We start from the raw sequence: 17,696 nt of genomic DNA, 5'->3' as shown, positions 1-17,696 counted from the left end.
CTGAGGGACGAACCGGGCCGTGGTGTCTAAATAACCCGGTCCATACAATGCAGTAGAGACTTGTTCTTTCAGCTTTACGTCTGCTTGCAAGCCCTATGACACGAGTCGGGAATTGGACCCAGGAGTCCTGGCCCCACCCCTGCCAGCCCTCACTCAGCCCTGTACATAGGAGTCAAATGCATCCCCCCCCCCCACACACACACAAAGCATGAATGTATCACTGAGAGCATGGGGAGGGGACTTGGTTTAAAACTGCCCCTCCTGCACTGGGACTGGAGTCACCGTTCTCCTTCATGGGGAGCCGGAGGTGAACGGAGTTAAAAGGCAACTAATGTGCAGCAGGAGGAAAGGAAATGTTTTCTAATGCCATAGGAGAGTTACCTGTGGAACTCCCTGCCACATGATGTCATTGAGGCTAAGTGCTGAGCCAGGTACACAACGGATGGGACCAGCCACTGTTGCATTAGAGAGAAGAGGTTTATAAAGGACTAAGGATCCTCCAGCTTCAGGGCCTGAGCCCACCACCAACTGAACAGTCAGGAAGGGATTTTCTCTGAATCAAAGGCAGTGAGCAAGTCACTCCGCTTTTCTGTGCCTCAGTTTCCCTGCCCACCTCCTGCCTGTCTGGTCTATTCAGCCTGAGGGGGCTTCAGGGCAGGGGTTGTCTCTCATTCTGTAGTTGTGCAGTGACCAGTGCAATAAGACCCCAGACTTGGGCGGGAGGAAAATCTGGATCTTAATGGAGCCCAGAGCTGATGCACTGTCCCCCCTCAGAATCCCTGTGAGCCCCCACAGCTTCCGCAAGGCCTGACTCAGTTATCTACCCCTTGCCTGCTTTGCTCCTTCCTGCCTGGGATTGAACCCACAGCCTCGGGAAAGACGACCCACCGTCTGTGGGGCTCAGGACCCTCCGTTCAAATTGCTACACGAACTGGCCACCAGAGGGAGACAAAGAGTCACTCCAGGGGAGTGGGGCTGAGCTGCTCCAATCCCTCTCCTGAAGGAGGAGGCAGGAGATGGGGGTGTGATGGAGGGATGAGCAGATCAGGCCAAAGCAGCCCCCACCATGGGATTTCAGCTTCCCCGTTTCCATACTTACCTCCCCGGCTCCCAACCCCCTCCCTCCTGCTAAAGGAGAATCCCTGCCAGCTGATCGCAGTACAGGGGCTATGGTACACACCGCTGAGCAGGTAAGACCCAGACTCTCTGGCCTGAACCCCAGGCCTGGCTACCCCATGCACCCATCCATCCTTCCTCCAGGCCCTCGGCTGGCTGCATCGGAAATTAAAATATAAATAATTCAGTCCCTGTCGCCTTTATGAATAAGAGTATGAACCTGACAGAAAGTGCCTGGGAGTAATTTATGGGGGGGGGGGATGTGACTCTGCTTTCGGATCCACTCGTGAGCAGGAGGGAGCTGGCAGCGGGAGGGCACTGAACTGGGGGTGGGTGGGAAGGGGAGTTGGGAGGGACTTGTTCGTTTCAATCCGGGCAGGGCTGTAATTGTTCCTGATTGGCGCACAGGCCGAGTCTTGGGCGAGCGTCAAAGCCCTGGACTCTGCTGCCAGGAGCGTGGGGAGGACACCAACCCCTCCCCCCACCCGCTGCTGCTCTGGGGCAGGGGGCAGCTCTGCTGGCGAGGACAGGGAGTGACAAAAGAACCCAGGGCCCAGATCCACAGTGGGTGCAAAGGGGCAAAGCTCCATGTGGAGCCAGTTTACATCAGCAGAGGATCAGGGCCCAGCTCCTGGGAAGAGGGGAGGGACCCCGGCCCGCAGGGGCAGTTCAGCCGGGACACCAGAGGGTAGTGAGATCGTCAGAGATGCCAGAGCTCAGAGCCTGCTCTGACATCACAGCACCCCCTATTAACACAGACTGGTGTGCGCAGCCCTGGCCCTGCTTGCCCAGTTGTGTCCTCACCGGCTCTCATGCTGTTTGTGCAAATCACTGCCACACCAAAGCGAGCTGGGGCCAGTCACTCCACGCCTGGTGCACACCCGCACGCCTGGGGCCAGTCACCCCGCGCCTGGCGCACACCCGCACGCCTGGGGCCAGTCACCCCGCGCCTGGCGCACACCCGCACGCCTGGGGCCAGTCACCCCGCGCCTGGCGCACACCCGCACGCCTGGGGCCAGTCACCCCGCGCCTGGCACACACCCGCATGCCTGGGGTCAGTCACCCCGCGCCTGGCGCACACCCGCATGCCTGGGGTCAGTCACCCCACGCCTGGCGCACACCCGCATGCCTGGGGTCAGTCACCCCACGCCTGGCGCACACCTGGGGCCAGTCACCCCGCGCCTGGCGCACACCCGCGTGCCTGGGGTCAGACACCCCACGCCTGGCACACACCTGGGGCCAGTCACCCCGCGCCTGGTGCACACCCGCACGCCTGGGGCCAGTCACCCCACGCCTGGCGCACACCCGCACGCCTGGGGCCAGTCACCCCGCGCCTGGCGCACACCCGCACGCCTGGGGCCAGTCACCCCGCGCCTGGCGCACACCTGGGGCCAGTCACCCCGCGCCTGGCGCACACCCGCACGCCTGGGGCCAGTCACCCCGCGCCTGGCGCACACCTGGGGCCAGTCACCCCGCGCCTGGGGCACACCCGCATGCCTGGGGCCAGTCACCCCGCGCCTGGCGCACACCTGGGGCCAGTCACCCCGCGCCTGGCGCACACCCGCATGCCTGGGGCCAGTCACCCCGCGCCTGGCGCACACCCGCATGCCTGGGGTCAGTCACCCATGCCTGGCACACACCTGGGGCCAGTCACCCCACGCCTGGCGCACCCCCGCATGCCTGGGGCCAGTCACCCCGCGCCTGGCGCACACCCGCACGCCTGGGGCCAGTCACCCCGTGCCTGGCGCACACCCGCATGCCTGGGGTCAGTCACCCATGCCCGGCACACACCTGGGGCCAGTCACCCCACGCCTGGCGCACACCCGCATGCCTGGGGCCAGTCACCCCGCGCCTGGTGCACACCCGCACGCCTGGGGCCAGTCACCCCGTGCCTGGCGCACACCCGCATGCCTGGGGTCAGTCACCCCACGCCTGGCACACACCTGGGGCCAGTCACCCCATGCCTGGCGCACACCCGCATGCCTGAGGTCAGTCACCCCACGCCTGGCACACACCCGCACACCTGGGGCCAGTCACTCCGCACCTGGCGCACACCCGGACGCCTGGGGCCAGCCACCCCGTGCCTGGCGCACACCCGGAGCCAGTCCTCAGCCAGCACTATCCACCCCATTTCTGTTCCTGCAACTTTTATTTTTCAAGCAGGAACAGGTTACAGTGATGAGCCCACGGGTTAGGGCCTGCCATCCACAGAGCCGGGGTACCAGGGCTGGGGGTAGGAGGGATCACTTTCTTTTAGGGAAAAGGGACGGGGGAACCAGCCCATCTGACTTGTTGACCAAACCGCTGCCCGTTTCCGAAGAGTATCTCTGTGCTGTGTCTACTGGCGACGCCAAGGTACGGGTGCCGAGTCTCTGCCCCCGCACACTGGCCTTGGCTGAGTAAATACAGCGATAAACAGGCTGCCATCCTGCCAAGGCCAAGGTCACAGCAGAGGGAATAGCACTAGGAGGATGCTCCCCCTATGGGGTTGTCTGTTGTGCTGGAGCAGCTTAGGGGGTAAAAGGCTAGCTTGGAAAGTCATTGGTTTGAATCCCCCTGGAAGTAGTCCCATGACTAACTAACAAATGGGTGAGCACACAGTAATGGTACCATCTGGGTGCCTCTCCTAGAAGGGATTTCACGATTTTTTCTCCTCCATCCCAAATTCAGCTGAAGAATGAAAATCTCAAAAGTGTTCACAAACTGATTTTGTTTTTCAGTTTGGGCCAATCCACGTCTTTTGTGTGGCTCATATGGCAACATTTTAGTTTCAGGTTGACCTTTCCTTTCTTTGGAACCTTTTCTCAAAAGCTCCTACATTCAGTTCCCGTCAGAAACCAAAATGTGGTTTGAACCAAAAAAACATAATAGGAAACTTTTCTTTTTGAGCATGTATAAGGTTCAATTTCCACAGTTACAGTTTCGAACCTTTCGGGATTTTAAAAAAAAAAATCAAGAGAGGAAATTTGTCAGCTCCAACTCTCTTGCCGCACACAGTTTTGATTCTCACACATTGGCATTTTTCAGCAAAAACAGTTTCATAAAACAATTCCCAACTAAGCTTAGTTCAGACCCCACCACTAACTCCGATCTATCATAGAATCGTAGAACTGGAAGGGACCTCGAGAGGTCATCGAGTCCAGTCCCCTGCCCTCATGGCAGGACCCAGTACTGTCTAGACCATCCCTGATAGACATTTATCTAACCTACTCTTAAATATCTCCACAGATGGGGATTCCACAACCTCCCTGGGCAATTTATTCCAGTGTTTAACCACCCTGACAGTTAGGAAGTTTTTCCTAATGTCCAACCTAAACCTCCCTTGCTGCAGTTTAAGCCCATTGCTTCTTGTCCTATCCTCAGAGGCCAAGATGAACAAGTTTCTCCCTCCTCCTTATGACACTCTTTTAGATACCTGAAAACAGCTATCATGTCCCCCCTCAATCTTTTCTTTTCTAAACTAAACAAACCCAATTCTTTCAGCCTTCCTTCATAGGTCATGTTCTCTAGACCTTCAATCATTCTTGTTGCTCTTCTCTGGACTTCCAGTTTCTCCACATCTTTCTTGAAATGCAGTGCCCAGAACTGGACACAATACTCCAACTGAGGCCTAACCAGCACAGAGCAGAGCGGAAGAATGACTTCTCGTGTCTTGCTCACAACACTCCTGTTAATGCATCCCATAGTTTGGCCTTTAAAAAGCTGAGGAGGCCAAAGCTTTCCAAAGTGACCACTAATGTTGATTGCCTGAGTGGAGAGATTTTCGGGGCCAGATTACCACAGGGCTCCACATGTGGGGTCTGAGTCTCCCAACACACTAGGGATCTGTGGGGCGTTCAGCGCCACTAACAACGCAGTCTTTCTTTAGGTGCCCAAATAGGAGTGACAGGTGAACTCTCTCACACTAGACACTGGCTAGCTCACATCCAGCCCTGAAATCAGTGGCCACATTTGAAAATGAATGGCCTGAGTGTCTCTGTGCCACAGTTTACCCACATTTAAAACAGGGATGACAATGCCTTTATAAAGTGCTTTGAGATCCCCGCCCTCCAGTGCGGCGCGGTGTCTGCGAGTGAGCAGTCAGTGCCCCGTGGATCGACAGCACCACCCAGAGGGGCCACTGGAACACAGGGGTCAGCGCTCTGGTTTGCTCGGGGCACAGTCAGGAGACGGGGGAAGGTGCTGTGCTATTTCTAGATCCCAGAGTCACTCCCTGAAGGTGCTGCACCAAGGCTGCATGGGGAAGGGTCAGTTTCCTGGCTGGCTGCTGAAGGGCACGGGGAGGGTAAGGCTTTTCCCTGGGCCTAACCGAGGCCTCCAATCTTACCCCACCCAGCATGTGCAAGTGACGGGTCACGTTACCGGCGGGGCGAGAGAGCTTCCATCCAGTCACCGTGATGGGATAAGGAGTAGCTCAGCCCAGGCCATCGGTGGGGGAGATTGGGGCCGAGCTATCCAGGAGCACGGAGCTGACCACAGGCCGAAGGGGCGTGACACCAACCTCCCCAGCTGCCCTGCCCCTAAACTCGAGAGCCATGGGCTGTGGGGGGATGACAATCCAAACCGGGGCCCCGAGATCACAGCTCTGCCCCCTGCCAATCCCACGGAACTGCCACGGCCCCTCTGCTTCGGCTGCACACCGGCCTCCCCACCCTGTCCCTGCACCGTGCTTGGCCACAAGATCCCAGGCAAACACCCCCCCTCCTGAGAGCCACCTGCCCAAGCTGCACTCCATCCTGCACACCCGGGAGCCGGGCTCCGCACTTGGCAGGGACCTGCCGCTGGCACAGGCCTAGGGATGTTAAATATCGGTTAATTGAATAGTCGATGAACCTCATGAATTCTTAGTGGTTAGTCAACTATTCTATGGTCCCTGGGGATGAGGCTGGCAGCCAGTACGCTCCGGCCCCCTCCCAAGGAACCCCGTCCCTCCGCACTGCTGCCTCTGTACCAGAGGCAGCAGTGCCGGGTGCCAGGCGGGAGCTGATCCGCGAGAGGAGCCAGTTTAAAAAACAGCTCCCCTCGTGAACTGGCTGCCTGACGCCCCATGCTGCTGCCTCTGACACAGAGGCAGCAACATGGAGTGGCAGCAGCCCCTGTCCAGGGAGGGGTCTGAGCTCCCGGACCCGGTGTGAGCCGGTACAGAGCCGGGCTGCCTGCCTCTCTGGCTCCTAACACACTTTAGATGCAGAGCCGCAGCAGGGGTCGGTCCTGGCCAGCTTGCTAAAAAATGTACTGGGGTGTGTGAATGTGTGTAGTCTATAGCATTAACCCATTGGCTTTTGCTGATCGGTTAATCGACTACACTGTTACATCCCTACACGGGATCTCCTAACGACTGGCCCGTATACATGTCCAGAGCTCTCCTGGGACACCAGAGTGCGCCAGCCCCATGTCCTTGGCAGCATGAATACCGCGGGGCACAAGACACCCCCTGCTGGTCAGGAGGTACTGCAGACCGCCAGGAGCGCGCGCACAACACACACACACACACACACACACACATGCATGCACACCCCAACCCCCACTGCCGATCACAGCCTTACCTTAGCGTGCAGGGTCCGTGGGGCTGTGCACGGCCAGGGCTGGCCAGGCACTTAGGCAAGTCTGGGGGTCCGGCCAGGCTGGGAGGAAACACAATTAAAAGAGGGAGGGGGTTGAGAGAGAAGTTCAGACCCTGCGGGCAACACAGAGAGGGTATCGAGGACCGTGTTCCGTTAGCTCCAGAGGGGAGCTCCCTCCACCCCCAAAGCCCCACAGCTAAACGTGGGCACGGGCTGCGGGGTCAGAGCACAAGGCTGGGCGCCGCGAGGGGCACACACAGGGACTGGGCTCGGGTTCCCATCGCTCATGGGTGCCCAGGAAGCCGCCCCCTCTTTGCCACCCTCATCTGCTCCCCTTGCATTTCATGCCGGCTGCCACCTCTGCTACCCCTCCCCCGGTGTGTGCCCATGTCTCTGGTGGGGACACGGCCCTGCCTGACGCTCCTGGGGCGGGAGAGGGAGGGGGGGAGGGCGGGTATTTTTAGCCAGACGGTGATCCGGGGGCAGCAGAGCGCGACAGGAATAGCCCAACCCGGCATCAATGGATACAGACACTCCACGGCGGGCGGACAGGGTGGCGGGGGTGTCTCCAGACAGCCGGCCTTGGCGGGGGAGAGGCAGGGACACATGCTGCGGGCCCTGCAATCCAGCTACACACATTCCCCTGACAAACACGGGTATAAATATCCCCCCCAGCCCAGCCCCTGCCATCCCGCCAGCAGGGTTCTCCAGGTGTCATAGATTCGTAGAGCCGGAAGAGACCTCAGAAGGTCATCAAGTCCAGCCCCCTGCTCTAGGCAGGACCAACCCAACTCAATCTACCCGGCCAGGGCTTTGTCAAGCCGAGACTTAAACACCTCTAGGGATGGAGACTCCACTACTCCCCTAGGGAACCCATCCCAGTGCGTCACCACCCTCCTAGGGAAATAGTTTTTCCTAATATCCAACCTGGACCTCTCCCACCACAACTTGAGACCATTGCTCCTTGTTCTGCCATCTGTCACTGCTGAGAACAGCCTCTCTCCATCCTCTTTGGAACCTCCCTTCAGGAAGTTGAAGGCTGCTACTAAATCCCCCCTCGTTCTTCTCTGCTGCAGACTAAACAAACCCAAATCCCTCAGCCTCTCCTCATAGGTCATGTGCTCCAGCCCCCTAATCATTTTGGTCGCCCTCCGCTGGACCCTCTCCAATGCGTCCACATCCTTTTTGTAGTGGGGGGCCCAGAGTCATGGGAATGGGGGGCAGATCTCCTAAAGGAAGGAGGGGCAATGGCAGGTCTGGGTAGGAGCAGTGCACTGGACACCGGCAGTGAAAGGGCTGAAAAGAACAGGCACAGAAGGGGGCTGGAAACAGGCTCGGGGAGCAGAAGGGGGCATCTGCAGACAGCCCTGACCGGGTAACCCCAACCTCGGAGGCCATCAGAGGGGGAAGGCAGGTGCCCCCCAACCCCGCAACACAAACTGCTTTGCCCTCGCAGTCAGGCCCAGCATCATGGCACAGACAGGGAGGCGTCTCTGCTTGGGGAAAGAGCAGAGAAGTGATGGACGGATGGACAGACCAACAGGCAGCGTGGATGGGGACAGACAGAACACCCACGGGGCTATCGGAGCAGTCACAGCCCTGGGAGGAGCGTCTGAGTCCAAATCTGTTTTTTTGGGACCCTCTCTGCCTCCAGGTGCCTTTGAGTTCTCAGCTGGCTCCGGCCCACGCCCGCCGCCCCCGGAACAGGACCCCAACGAGCAGCACCACGAGTCAGATGTGGAGTCCCCAGCTGCTTCCCTGACCGAGAGTTGATCCAGGGCTCCCCTTGGGCCGTGTCGGAGTGCTCCAGCCTTCCAGGCAGGCAAAGGTGTAACCCAAAACCCGATCTGCCCGGGCCTGCCCCCCCTTTGCTCCTCTGACCCAACTCGCCGGGCGTTACCAGGCCGGCTTCAGAGAGGCCCTGAGCAGCAAAGCGATTCGTTTCATCCCCTCCCTGCCTCCGTCCACGTGCCCGAAGGAGCTGGGGATCAGCCGGTCGGCATGGGACAGGCCCCGGGCAAGAAGCAATTTTGGGATGAATGGGCAGATTCAGCGCGGCATCAGAGGCTCTTTGTCTCCCTGATTGAAAGCTGCCCGGGTGTCACAGGAGCGGCCCTGCAGGCTTCTCACGGGGTGCGGCGCTGGGTGCCCGAGGCAGATGCACCAAGATCCAGCTTTCGGGTTACCCGGCCGCTGACTCCAGACTGTGCCTGTGAGGAGCAGCTTCCCGGCGGGTCAGAGATCACGCTGGCTCTGCAGCTGGTGCCTATGGCCCAGCGCTCGCTGCCCACGGGCAACGTAAGCCACCGGGCAGCGCCAGCCGTGAGACAGGCAGGGGCAGTTTCCTGCGGGCAGCCCTGCTGCCTCGCTTTGGTCTCACCCTCCAGCATGCGCCACAGTTCCAGGGCTGATGCCTGACAGAATTGACACTGCCCCCCCCGCCCCGACCCACAACCCCTCTCCCTGCACCTCATGCTACCTCAGCCCAGCCAGGTCCCATTTCTCCCAGCCTACACCACAGGGCAGTGCCCGCGGGTGCTGGCGCTGGGTCCCACGGGGCCCTCAGCTGCTCCGTGGCAGCGCTAACGAAGTTATCCAGCCACGGAGGAGGAGCAATCGGAGTTTTTCCACCACAGCCTCTTTTCCGGTCAATTTCCCTCGTTCGGTCGCTCTGCTGTCTCAGGCCGGCTGCAGGATGACCCAGGATGCAGGGTTCTTACATGTGGTGCTGGAACGCCACATGAGATCAGGGCCCTGCTGGGCCTGGCCATGCGGCTGCTCCTGGCCTCGGGGACAAGTTCTTCCCCTGCCCACCCGGCTGTAAAAACAAGATTGCTGGGCCCGCTGGGGTGCCTTGGAGGGAAAGGGAAGTGGAGCGGAGCCGTGAAGGAAACGTGGCACTTTAGCTGGGCTCAATGGAGAGGAAATGAAACGCAGGGGAGGGGGGAGGCTCTAATAGAAAGAGCAGGAGGAAGGCATAAGGGGGTGTAATTGCGGCGCTTTCCACTCCAGCTCCTTCGGTCTGATCAGTCTTGATTGCTCACACGTGTTGGAAATCCTGAGGAGGAGCTGGCCTCTGGGCAGGGAGCAGGGAACTGGCGGCAGATCGGCCGCTGCCCTCTCCGTGCCCTGCCTGCTCAGCACAGCTTCGCTCCAGGGGAAGCAGCCGCTGCAAGATGATCCAGGCCAGCGGGTTTTTACATTTGGTATTGGAGCACCACATGAGATCGGGGCCCATTGTGCCGGGCGCTGCACAGACCCCGGGCGAGGTCAGGGCCCCGTCGTGCCGGGCGCTGCACAGACCCCAGGCGAGGTCAGGGCCCCGTTGTGCTGGGCGCTGCACAGACCCCGTGTGAGGTCAGGGCCCCGTCGTGCCGGGCGCTGCACAGACCCCGTGCGAGGTCAGGGCCCCGTCGTGCCGGGCGCTGCACAGACCCCGGGCGAGGTCAGGGCCCCGTCGTGCCGGGCGCTGCACAGACCCCGTGCGAGGTCAGGGCCCCGTCGTGCCGGGCGCTGCACAGACCCCGGGCGAGGTCAGGGCCTGTCCTGGGCACTGAGCCGATCTGAACTAAGGGGGAGTTCCTGCCACAGAGAGCTTGTTTCTCTGCCCCCCACACTCGGTCTGCTCTGCTCAGACTGGGGGCTCTCTCTCACTCCGTGTCTGTGCAGCTCCCAGCACAAGGGGGCTGCGCTCTCGGCCGACGCTGTCACAACATCCTGAACCACAGCCAGAGGGTGCAAAGTCGGTCGGCGCGATAGGACAGTGCTGGAGGGAGACATTGGACTCTGAAGTACGGCAGAGAAACGAATGGACCCCGAGCCAGGGGCCTGAGGGCAGAACCTCCAGGCGGACTCAGCCTGGGGTTTCTAAGGGTATGTCTACACTACAGCGCTAGTTCGAACTAACTTAGTTCGAATTAGTTAATTCGAACTAAGCTAATTCGAACTAATGCGTCTAGAACTAAATTCAAACTAGCTAGTCCACATTGGGTGGACCCTGAACAGGGCTTAAGGTGGCCGGAAGCAGTGCCGGCAGGGCATCGGAGGAGGACTTAGAGCGTGGAGCTGCTGTCTCAGGCTAGCCGAGGGCTGTGCTTAAAGGGTCCCGACCCCCACCCTGGACAGACAGTTCTAAGGGGTGCCCCGCTTGCAAAGCAGTCCTGGCTTGGATTGCCCGGAGTACCCACACTGGGCACATCACACCACTCGGCCATCAGCCCGGCTGCACTTGCCGCAGGCTGCCATCTGGGGAGAGGGGGCAATCGGGGGGCTGCAGGAGAGCTTCCACCCCCAGAAGCCCGCAGAGCCAGCCCAGTCCTCCCCATCGGGGGCTCGTACCCCATTCCTCCCTCACCTCCTTCCACTTACCCTTCTCTAGCCCCTCTTCTTATTGATGTACAAAATAAAGATACCGTTTCTTCCAACATTGACTCTATCTTTATTGAACAAAACTGAGGGAGACTGGGAAAAGGAGGTGGGAGAGGGGAAGAGAAAGGCTGGGAGAGGGGAGGGCAACTAACATGATCAGGGGTTGGGAACAGGTCCCAGATGAAGAGAGGCTACAGAGACTGGGACTGTTCAGCTTAGACAAGAGGAGACGGAGGGGGGACAGGATAGAGGTCTCTAAAAGCAGGGGTTGGGTGGAGAGGGTGCATTCAGAAAAGTTCTTCATGAGTTCCCATAAAGAAGGACTAGAGGACACCAAAGGAAAGGAATGGGTAGCAGGCTTGAAACTAGTAAGAGAAAGTTGTTGTTCTTGACAAAGCAAATAGTTAACCTGCGGAACTCCTTGCTGCAGGAGGCAGTGAAGGCTACAACTAGAACAGAGTTTAAAGGGAAGTGAGATCAAGTCATGGAGGTTGGGTCCATGGAGTAGTCTTAGCCAGGGGGTAGGAGTGGTGTCCCTGCCTAAAGTTTGTGGAAGGCTGGAGAGGGATGGCACGAGACAAATGGCTTGGTCACTGTCTTCGGTCCATCCCCTCCAGGGTCCCTAGGGTTGGCCGCTGTCGGCAGACAGGCTACTGGGCTAGATGGACCTTTGGTCTGACCCAGGACGGCCATTGTAAGCTCAGGACTCAGGGTCGGGGGTCTCAGTGGACCCCCTTGATTTTCATGCACACCTGCTCCTGGGTGGCCAGGCTGGCAGCTCTCCTGCCCTAGCCGGCCACTTTCCTGTGCCTAGTGCGGAGATCGTGGACAAGGTCCACGATGTCCGCACTAGCCCAGGAAGGTGCCCGCCTCTTGCGGTCCAGGGCAAGCTCCCGGGAGCCGCCAGCCTGGTCCCGGGAAGAGGGGGTGGGCTGGAGGACATCGGGTGGGTGGCTCTGTGCCGTGCCAGGTGCAGGGTCTGCTGGCTGGGTGCTGGCAGGCTTGCACCTGGCACGGGCACCGTAGCCAGCCCGTGCCCCTTTAAGGGGTCCGGGGCCGGGAGGGGGGCAATAGAGTTTCCCTGGTGTTGGCCAGAGTGGCCACCAGGGAAACCTGGGGAGGGCTAGCCTCCCACTAGTTCGAATTAAGGGGCTACACACCCCTTAATTCGAACTAGTAAGTTCGAACTAGGCTTAATCCTCGTAAAATGAGCTTTTCCTAGTTCGAACTAAGCGCTCCGCTAGTTCGATTCAAATTCGAACTAGCGGAGCGCTAGTGTAGCGGCTATGAATGTTAGTTCAAACTAACGTCCGTTAGTTCGAACTAACATTGTAGTGTAGACATACCCTAAGAAACATGCCCTTGCTGGGGAACAGGTGCCTAGCTCCTGACCCTGGTCCTGCACCAAGCACCAGCGTTTAAACTCCCAACTGTGGCTTTCAGGAGAGTGAAGGATGCCCAGGGCTCAGCTCTGCAGCTGCCTGCCTCCCTCTTCGTGTTCCTCCCAGCTCCCTCGGCTGCTCTCCGTGGGTCGCAGAAGTTCATTGCCCCCCATCGAGTTTGCTGTGTGACGCGTGAATGCCATGACCAGCTCTCTGAAAGTCCCTGAGGGTATGTCTACACTACCCTCCTAGTTCGAACTAGTGGGGTAATGTAGGCATACCGCACTTGCAAATGAAGCCCGGGATTGGAATTTCCCGGGCTTCATTTGCATAAGCGGGGCGCCGCCATTTTTAAAACCCCGCTCGTTCGAACCCCGTGCAGCGCGGCTACACGGGGCACGAACTAGGTAGTTCGAACTAGGCTTCCTAGTTCGAACTACCGTTACTCCTCGTGGAATGTTCCTCCACCCCTCACTCTGCCTCCCAGTGGCCCAGTCACACAGCAGGGCAAAGCAGAGCCAGAAATAGAACCGAGGAGTCCTGATGTCCAGCCCAGTGCTGGGCACAAAGCTCTGGGAGGGGAGTGGGGGCTAGCGGTTAGAGCAGGGAGCCAGAACTCCTGGGTTCTGTTCCCAGCTCAGGGAGGGGACTGGGGTCAAGTGGTCACAGCGGAGGGACTGGGAGCCAGGAGCCCTGACTCCTGTCAAATACCCAGTGGTTGATTCCTGTGGTGTGAGAAGAGGAAACCACAGCAGCCCTGGTCCTGGCTCGGCTCCCCAGCCAAAGCCAGCAGGAGGCTGCTGCTCAGAAGGGGCTGCGTTAACTCTCTGGAGACTGCGTTGGGGGCACTGACCCACCGCCCCTGTGGGGTACAGGGTGGGGGGTAAAGGGGGATAGTGCAGCTGCTGCCCCAGCAGAGGGGGCTTTCCGTGGAGCCAGCAGGGTGCCCCAGCAAGGGGTGCGGTGCTGCAGGTGTTGGGGTTCAGTAGGGGGCGCTCCATGCCTTTGAGTATTGCTGAGCCAGGATACCTGGGTCTCTTTCCAGCTAGAAGTGGGGGAGGGGGTTTAGTGGTTAAAGTAGGCTGGGAGCCTGGCTTGTGTTCCCAGACCTAGGAGGGGAGAAGGGTCTAGTGGTTAGAGCAGGGATGAGCTCAGGGAGTCAGGACTCCTGGGTTCGAAGGCAGTAAGTCCTAGGAATGTAAGCAACGAGTTGACTAGTCGCTTCCTCTTCCGACCCTGCCGCCCTGCTGCCTCTATCACAGAGGGGCAGCAAAGAGAGGGGGAACAGAAGCCGGTGCTGGGGGGAGCCAGCTTAAAAGCGGTTTCCCTCCAGCACCATCTCGGGAGCGGGGGAGGCAGAAGGGTAATGGGGACTAGACACAAACTGGGAATCAGCTGTCCCAGCTCACACTTGGTGCCCCCTGCTGCACGCCTTCCTTTTAAAAGTATTACGAGCCTGGCAGCTCTTAATACATTGAAAAGGCAGAGCCGCAGCAGGGTTAGCTCCAGGGGCTGGGTGCTAATCCTGCGGCAGCTCTGCAGTTTCCCTGCGTGATTGACTAATCAAGTAGTTGATGGGAATTCCATCGACTACTCAATGAGCTCATTAAACGCCATTTAATATCCCTAGTAAGTCCTGGGCTCCTCACAACTTTTTGTTAAATGCGGTGTCATTCCCACCCCCAAAATCCCCCTCCCATCTACAGGTCAGAACCACTCCTGTCTCCCCCCACTGGCGAGCCCCCCAAAGCAGACCCCCGTTCACCCTCCCCCCAGCTGGGTGCTCAGTGAGCCCAGAGTGGCCCAGGGGTGGGGTGGGGCTAAGATGCAGTTGTATCGACGGGATCATTAATGAGGTATGGGCTCCTAAAGGCACCTTTATTATTTGATGTGTAAACAATTAAATTCAGGACAATAAATCTCTATTAATGCCAAGAGTTGGGGCAGAGACTGGTGTGAGAGGAATAGGGGGAAGGGAGTGTTTTGGATTTGCATCATTAGGGTCATGTCTACACTAGGAAACTCTCTCAAAATTAGTAAATTCGATTTAATGACTCCCAATTTAACAAATTTGAACTAGCACGTCCACACTGCGGGGAAGCCTCACAATTAGCACCAGGCAAGCTCCGTTAACGTGGATGCGCAACCTCGGACTCAAGAGCCTCAGGAAGCACTGGAGAGTAATTAGTTTGAATGACTCTGGGGAGCCATATTTTCAAAATGGCGGCAGCGGCGCGTCCACACTACTGTTATTTCGAGAGAACTGTTTCGGAGTGAGCGTTACTGCACTCCAGATGAAAAGCAGGAACGGGGTCTGAATTCCGCGGCCCGTTATTTCGAAATAACGGGCTTGGGAGTGTGGACGCTCCGCTTATAAATTCGACCTTGGAGGGGTTATTTCAAAATAAAGTCCTAGGGTAGACCAAGGCTAGGAGAACCTACAAGTACAAACCAGAGAGAGCTCCACAGTGTCTGTGAAGGACCCTACAACAGCATTCAGGACAGACCCTACAATAACAGAGCTTATATAAACAAGCACCGATGGGATGCTTTATAAACCACTCCAGATCCACAGTTCAGGCGGGGACACTGAGGCATGGTGGTGAGACATCACATGGCAGGGAACTGAACCCAGGAGACCTGGCTCTCAGCCCAGTGTTTTAATCACTAGTACACGCTGCCCAATAAACTCAACCCTCAATGGGAATGTTGTACCCCCACCCCACTGACACAGGATTCACAGAGATCAAAGCAACCACTGTGGAAGAAGAAGCCGTCGTGGCTTTCCACAATGTGATGGAAGAAGAAGGGGCTGCTCCAAAGGAGATGAGGGTTCGTGTGTCCATGCGCTGTACATGGGCTTGTGTGCATGTGTGTTTGCATGCACATATGCAGGTGCACATGTATGGCTGTGCATATACATCGGCGTGCATGCACAAGTGTGTGCTCAAGTGCATGCATGTGCATGACTGTGCATGGGCATGCTTGCGTGAGCATGCGTGAATATGCACGAGCGTGTAGAGGCATGCCTGCATGAGCATGTGTGAATATGCACGAGCGTGTATGGGCATGCCTGCGCGAGCGTGCGTGAATATGCACAAGAATGCATGAGCATTAGCATGCATATGGATGCCTGCGTGTGTGCATGTATGTGCATGAGTGTGCCTGTGCATGCATGTGCAGGAGCATGGATGTCTGCACACATGTGCACAAGTGTTCATGTGAATGCATGCATGTCTGTGCATGTCCATGTGTGAACACACGTGTGTATGGAGGTGTTTGTGCGGGCACGCATATGTGTTTGAGTCTTTGTGCATGTATGTGTGCGCATGAGGGTGTGGGTGGCAGCTGAAGAGAATGAAGTCATGTCTTCTAAGGCGGCGAGTAACAGCCCCAGTGTGAATCCCAGTGCAGGCACGGAGCCATTTTAAGGGCTGCCAACTTTCTTCTTAATTATTAAAGAGCCCACAATGTATCACAGCTAACTACCGTTGGCGCGGGGAGAGCAAACAACTGGGTACGTTTCGGCTGGCCTCGAGCACGGGACCGGCGTGACGCTCGTTGAAGCCAGCCCAGAAGCGCTGAACTTACAGCCCCGTCGATTTAATGGACACGGCCAGAGCCAGATCGTTAGCTGTCACAAGCTAGCGCAGCTCCATTGACTTCATTGACTTCCACCGCGGGGGATCTGACCTCGGGACTCCAACGGAGTGACGCTGGTTCACACAGCAGGGGATCTGAGCCAGGCACTTGTGCAAAGAGCTTCCTACGTAGGTGGGTGGATCCTGCCTTGGGGGCTCGCAGGGGGTGGAGAGGCTGGGGCAGTCCCTTCCCTTGGGTGACTCACTGAGGGTCCATCCCTCCTGAGCCTCACCCCCTGAAACTGACCTGCTACTTTTGCTATGCTTTCGGAAGAATGCAAGCATCTCTGCAGCAGCCAAAAGCAGAGTCAACGGTGCTGGATCCTCGCCCGCCCCAGCCAAGGGACAGGCACATGAAGAGCAGAAGCCACAGGCAAGCCCGAGCCTTCCAACCGCCTCTTGGCTCTAATCAGCCGGGAGCACCAGGCACCGTGGGACAGAAAAGAGCCTGACTCCCATTAGTGCAGAACAATGGGCATGCGAATGTGCGCAGATGCATTTGGGCGCGCACGGGCGTGCGTGCATGGCTGTGTATGCAGGGTGACATGCAACACTCTTGTGAAAATTCTGGCCGCAGACCGAGTGTTTAGCAGGGGAGTGGGAAATTAAAGAGAGCAGAGCTGGAGGAGGCAGGATGGCCCAATGGGTGCTGCCTGGGGCTGGCAATGAGTACCCCTGGGTTTCATACTCAGCTCAAGAAAGGAAGTGGGGGCTGGTGGTTAGAGCAGGGGGCTAGGCATGGGGTATAATGATTAGAGCAAGAAATTTGAAGTTAGGACTAACACACACACACATCCAGTCATTCTCATATTTGGACCTGGCTTCTGTGGCTTTAACAGCACTTTTGGGGGGCAGAGAGAGACTGAAATTCTATGACACTCTCCACGGTAGGAACAGTCTGGATTGCAAGACTGGGCACCTCCTCTTCCTTTGGATGTAATGGGTGGGTGAACCCCAAAATAGAATCAAGCCAATTGTAATAGTACTAGATGCATTCAGCCATCATCTGCTACTATATATCGGGGAGAGGTTGTCTGCCTGCCTGCTTGATTCTTCAAGAACTCCTCTTAAACAGCGCTAGGATCACTGTGACGGCGCATTGGGATTCCCCCGTCTCCTGCACCCCCGTAATGGCACGAACAGACTCCAGTAGAATAGAGGGAGTTTATTGCCTCTCCAGGATACAGCACAGCACGGATGTAATCTGGTTACAGGGCAGGCCTAGGATGCCTCAGCCCCCCTTGATATGGGGGGGTCTGGGCTCCTAAATCCCAGCCTGTTGCCTAGGCTGCTTCCTCCATGATACCAGACAGAGACTAACCCACTCTCCTCCAGCCCTGCCCCCCAGCCAGGGGCCGCATTCCACCTTCCTTTGTTTCTCTCCCTGGGGGGTAGCTGGTCAGACAGGTTGAGAGACCCTTTTTGCATAATGACTCATCCCCTGCCCTGCTGGGCCATGCTACAGCCAGCAGCCAGCAAGTTACCCCCCACTATGTCACAACCCCAAATCCGGCAGGCAACTTCCTCTTCTCATAATTTACAGCAAGGTCAGGGTTTGGCTGTGCCAGGACAGTGGGATGTGTCTGGAATGGGATCGCTTCTCATAAACCAAAGAGAAAAGATAC

At 57.9% G+C, this 17,696-nt stretch overlaps 1 protein-coding gene across 4 annotated transcripts in view; it reads right to left on the bottom strand.

The window, feature by feature from the left end:
• The window catches only part of SEMA6C (semaphorin 6C), a 145,485-nt gene that overhangs the window by 102,365 nt on the left and 25,424 nt on the right, over positions 1 to 17,696 (bottom strand). For 3 of the 4 annotated variants that reach the window (XM_075908169.1, XM_075908166.1, XM_075908168.1), the window contains exon 2: positions 6,663 to 6,740. The exons of the other annotated variant lie outside the window; for it this stretch is intronic. The gene's annotated coding sequence lies outside the window, so the exon portion shown is untranslated. The remainder of the gene's footprint in view (positions 1 to 6,662; positions 6,741 to 17,696) is intronic. 4 annotated transcript variants of the gene reach the window in all.

This window comes from Pelodiscus sinensis, chromosome 24 (assembly GCF_049634645.1).
Source record: "Pelodiscus sinensis isolate JC-2024 chromosome 24, ASM4963464v1, whole genome shotgun sequence".
Classification (NCBI taxonomy): Eukaryota; Metazoa; Chordata; order Testudines; family Trionychidae; genus Pelodiscus; species Pelodiscus sinensis.
Note: the sequence above shows the minus strand (reverse complement) of the source record. Positions and strands in the feature narration are given on the sequence as shown.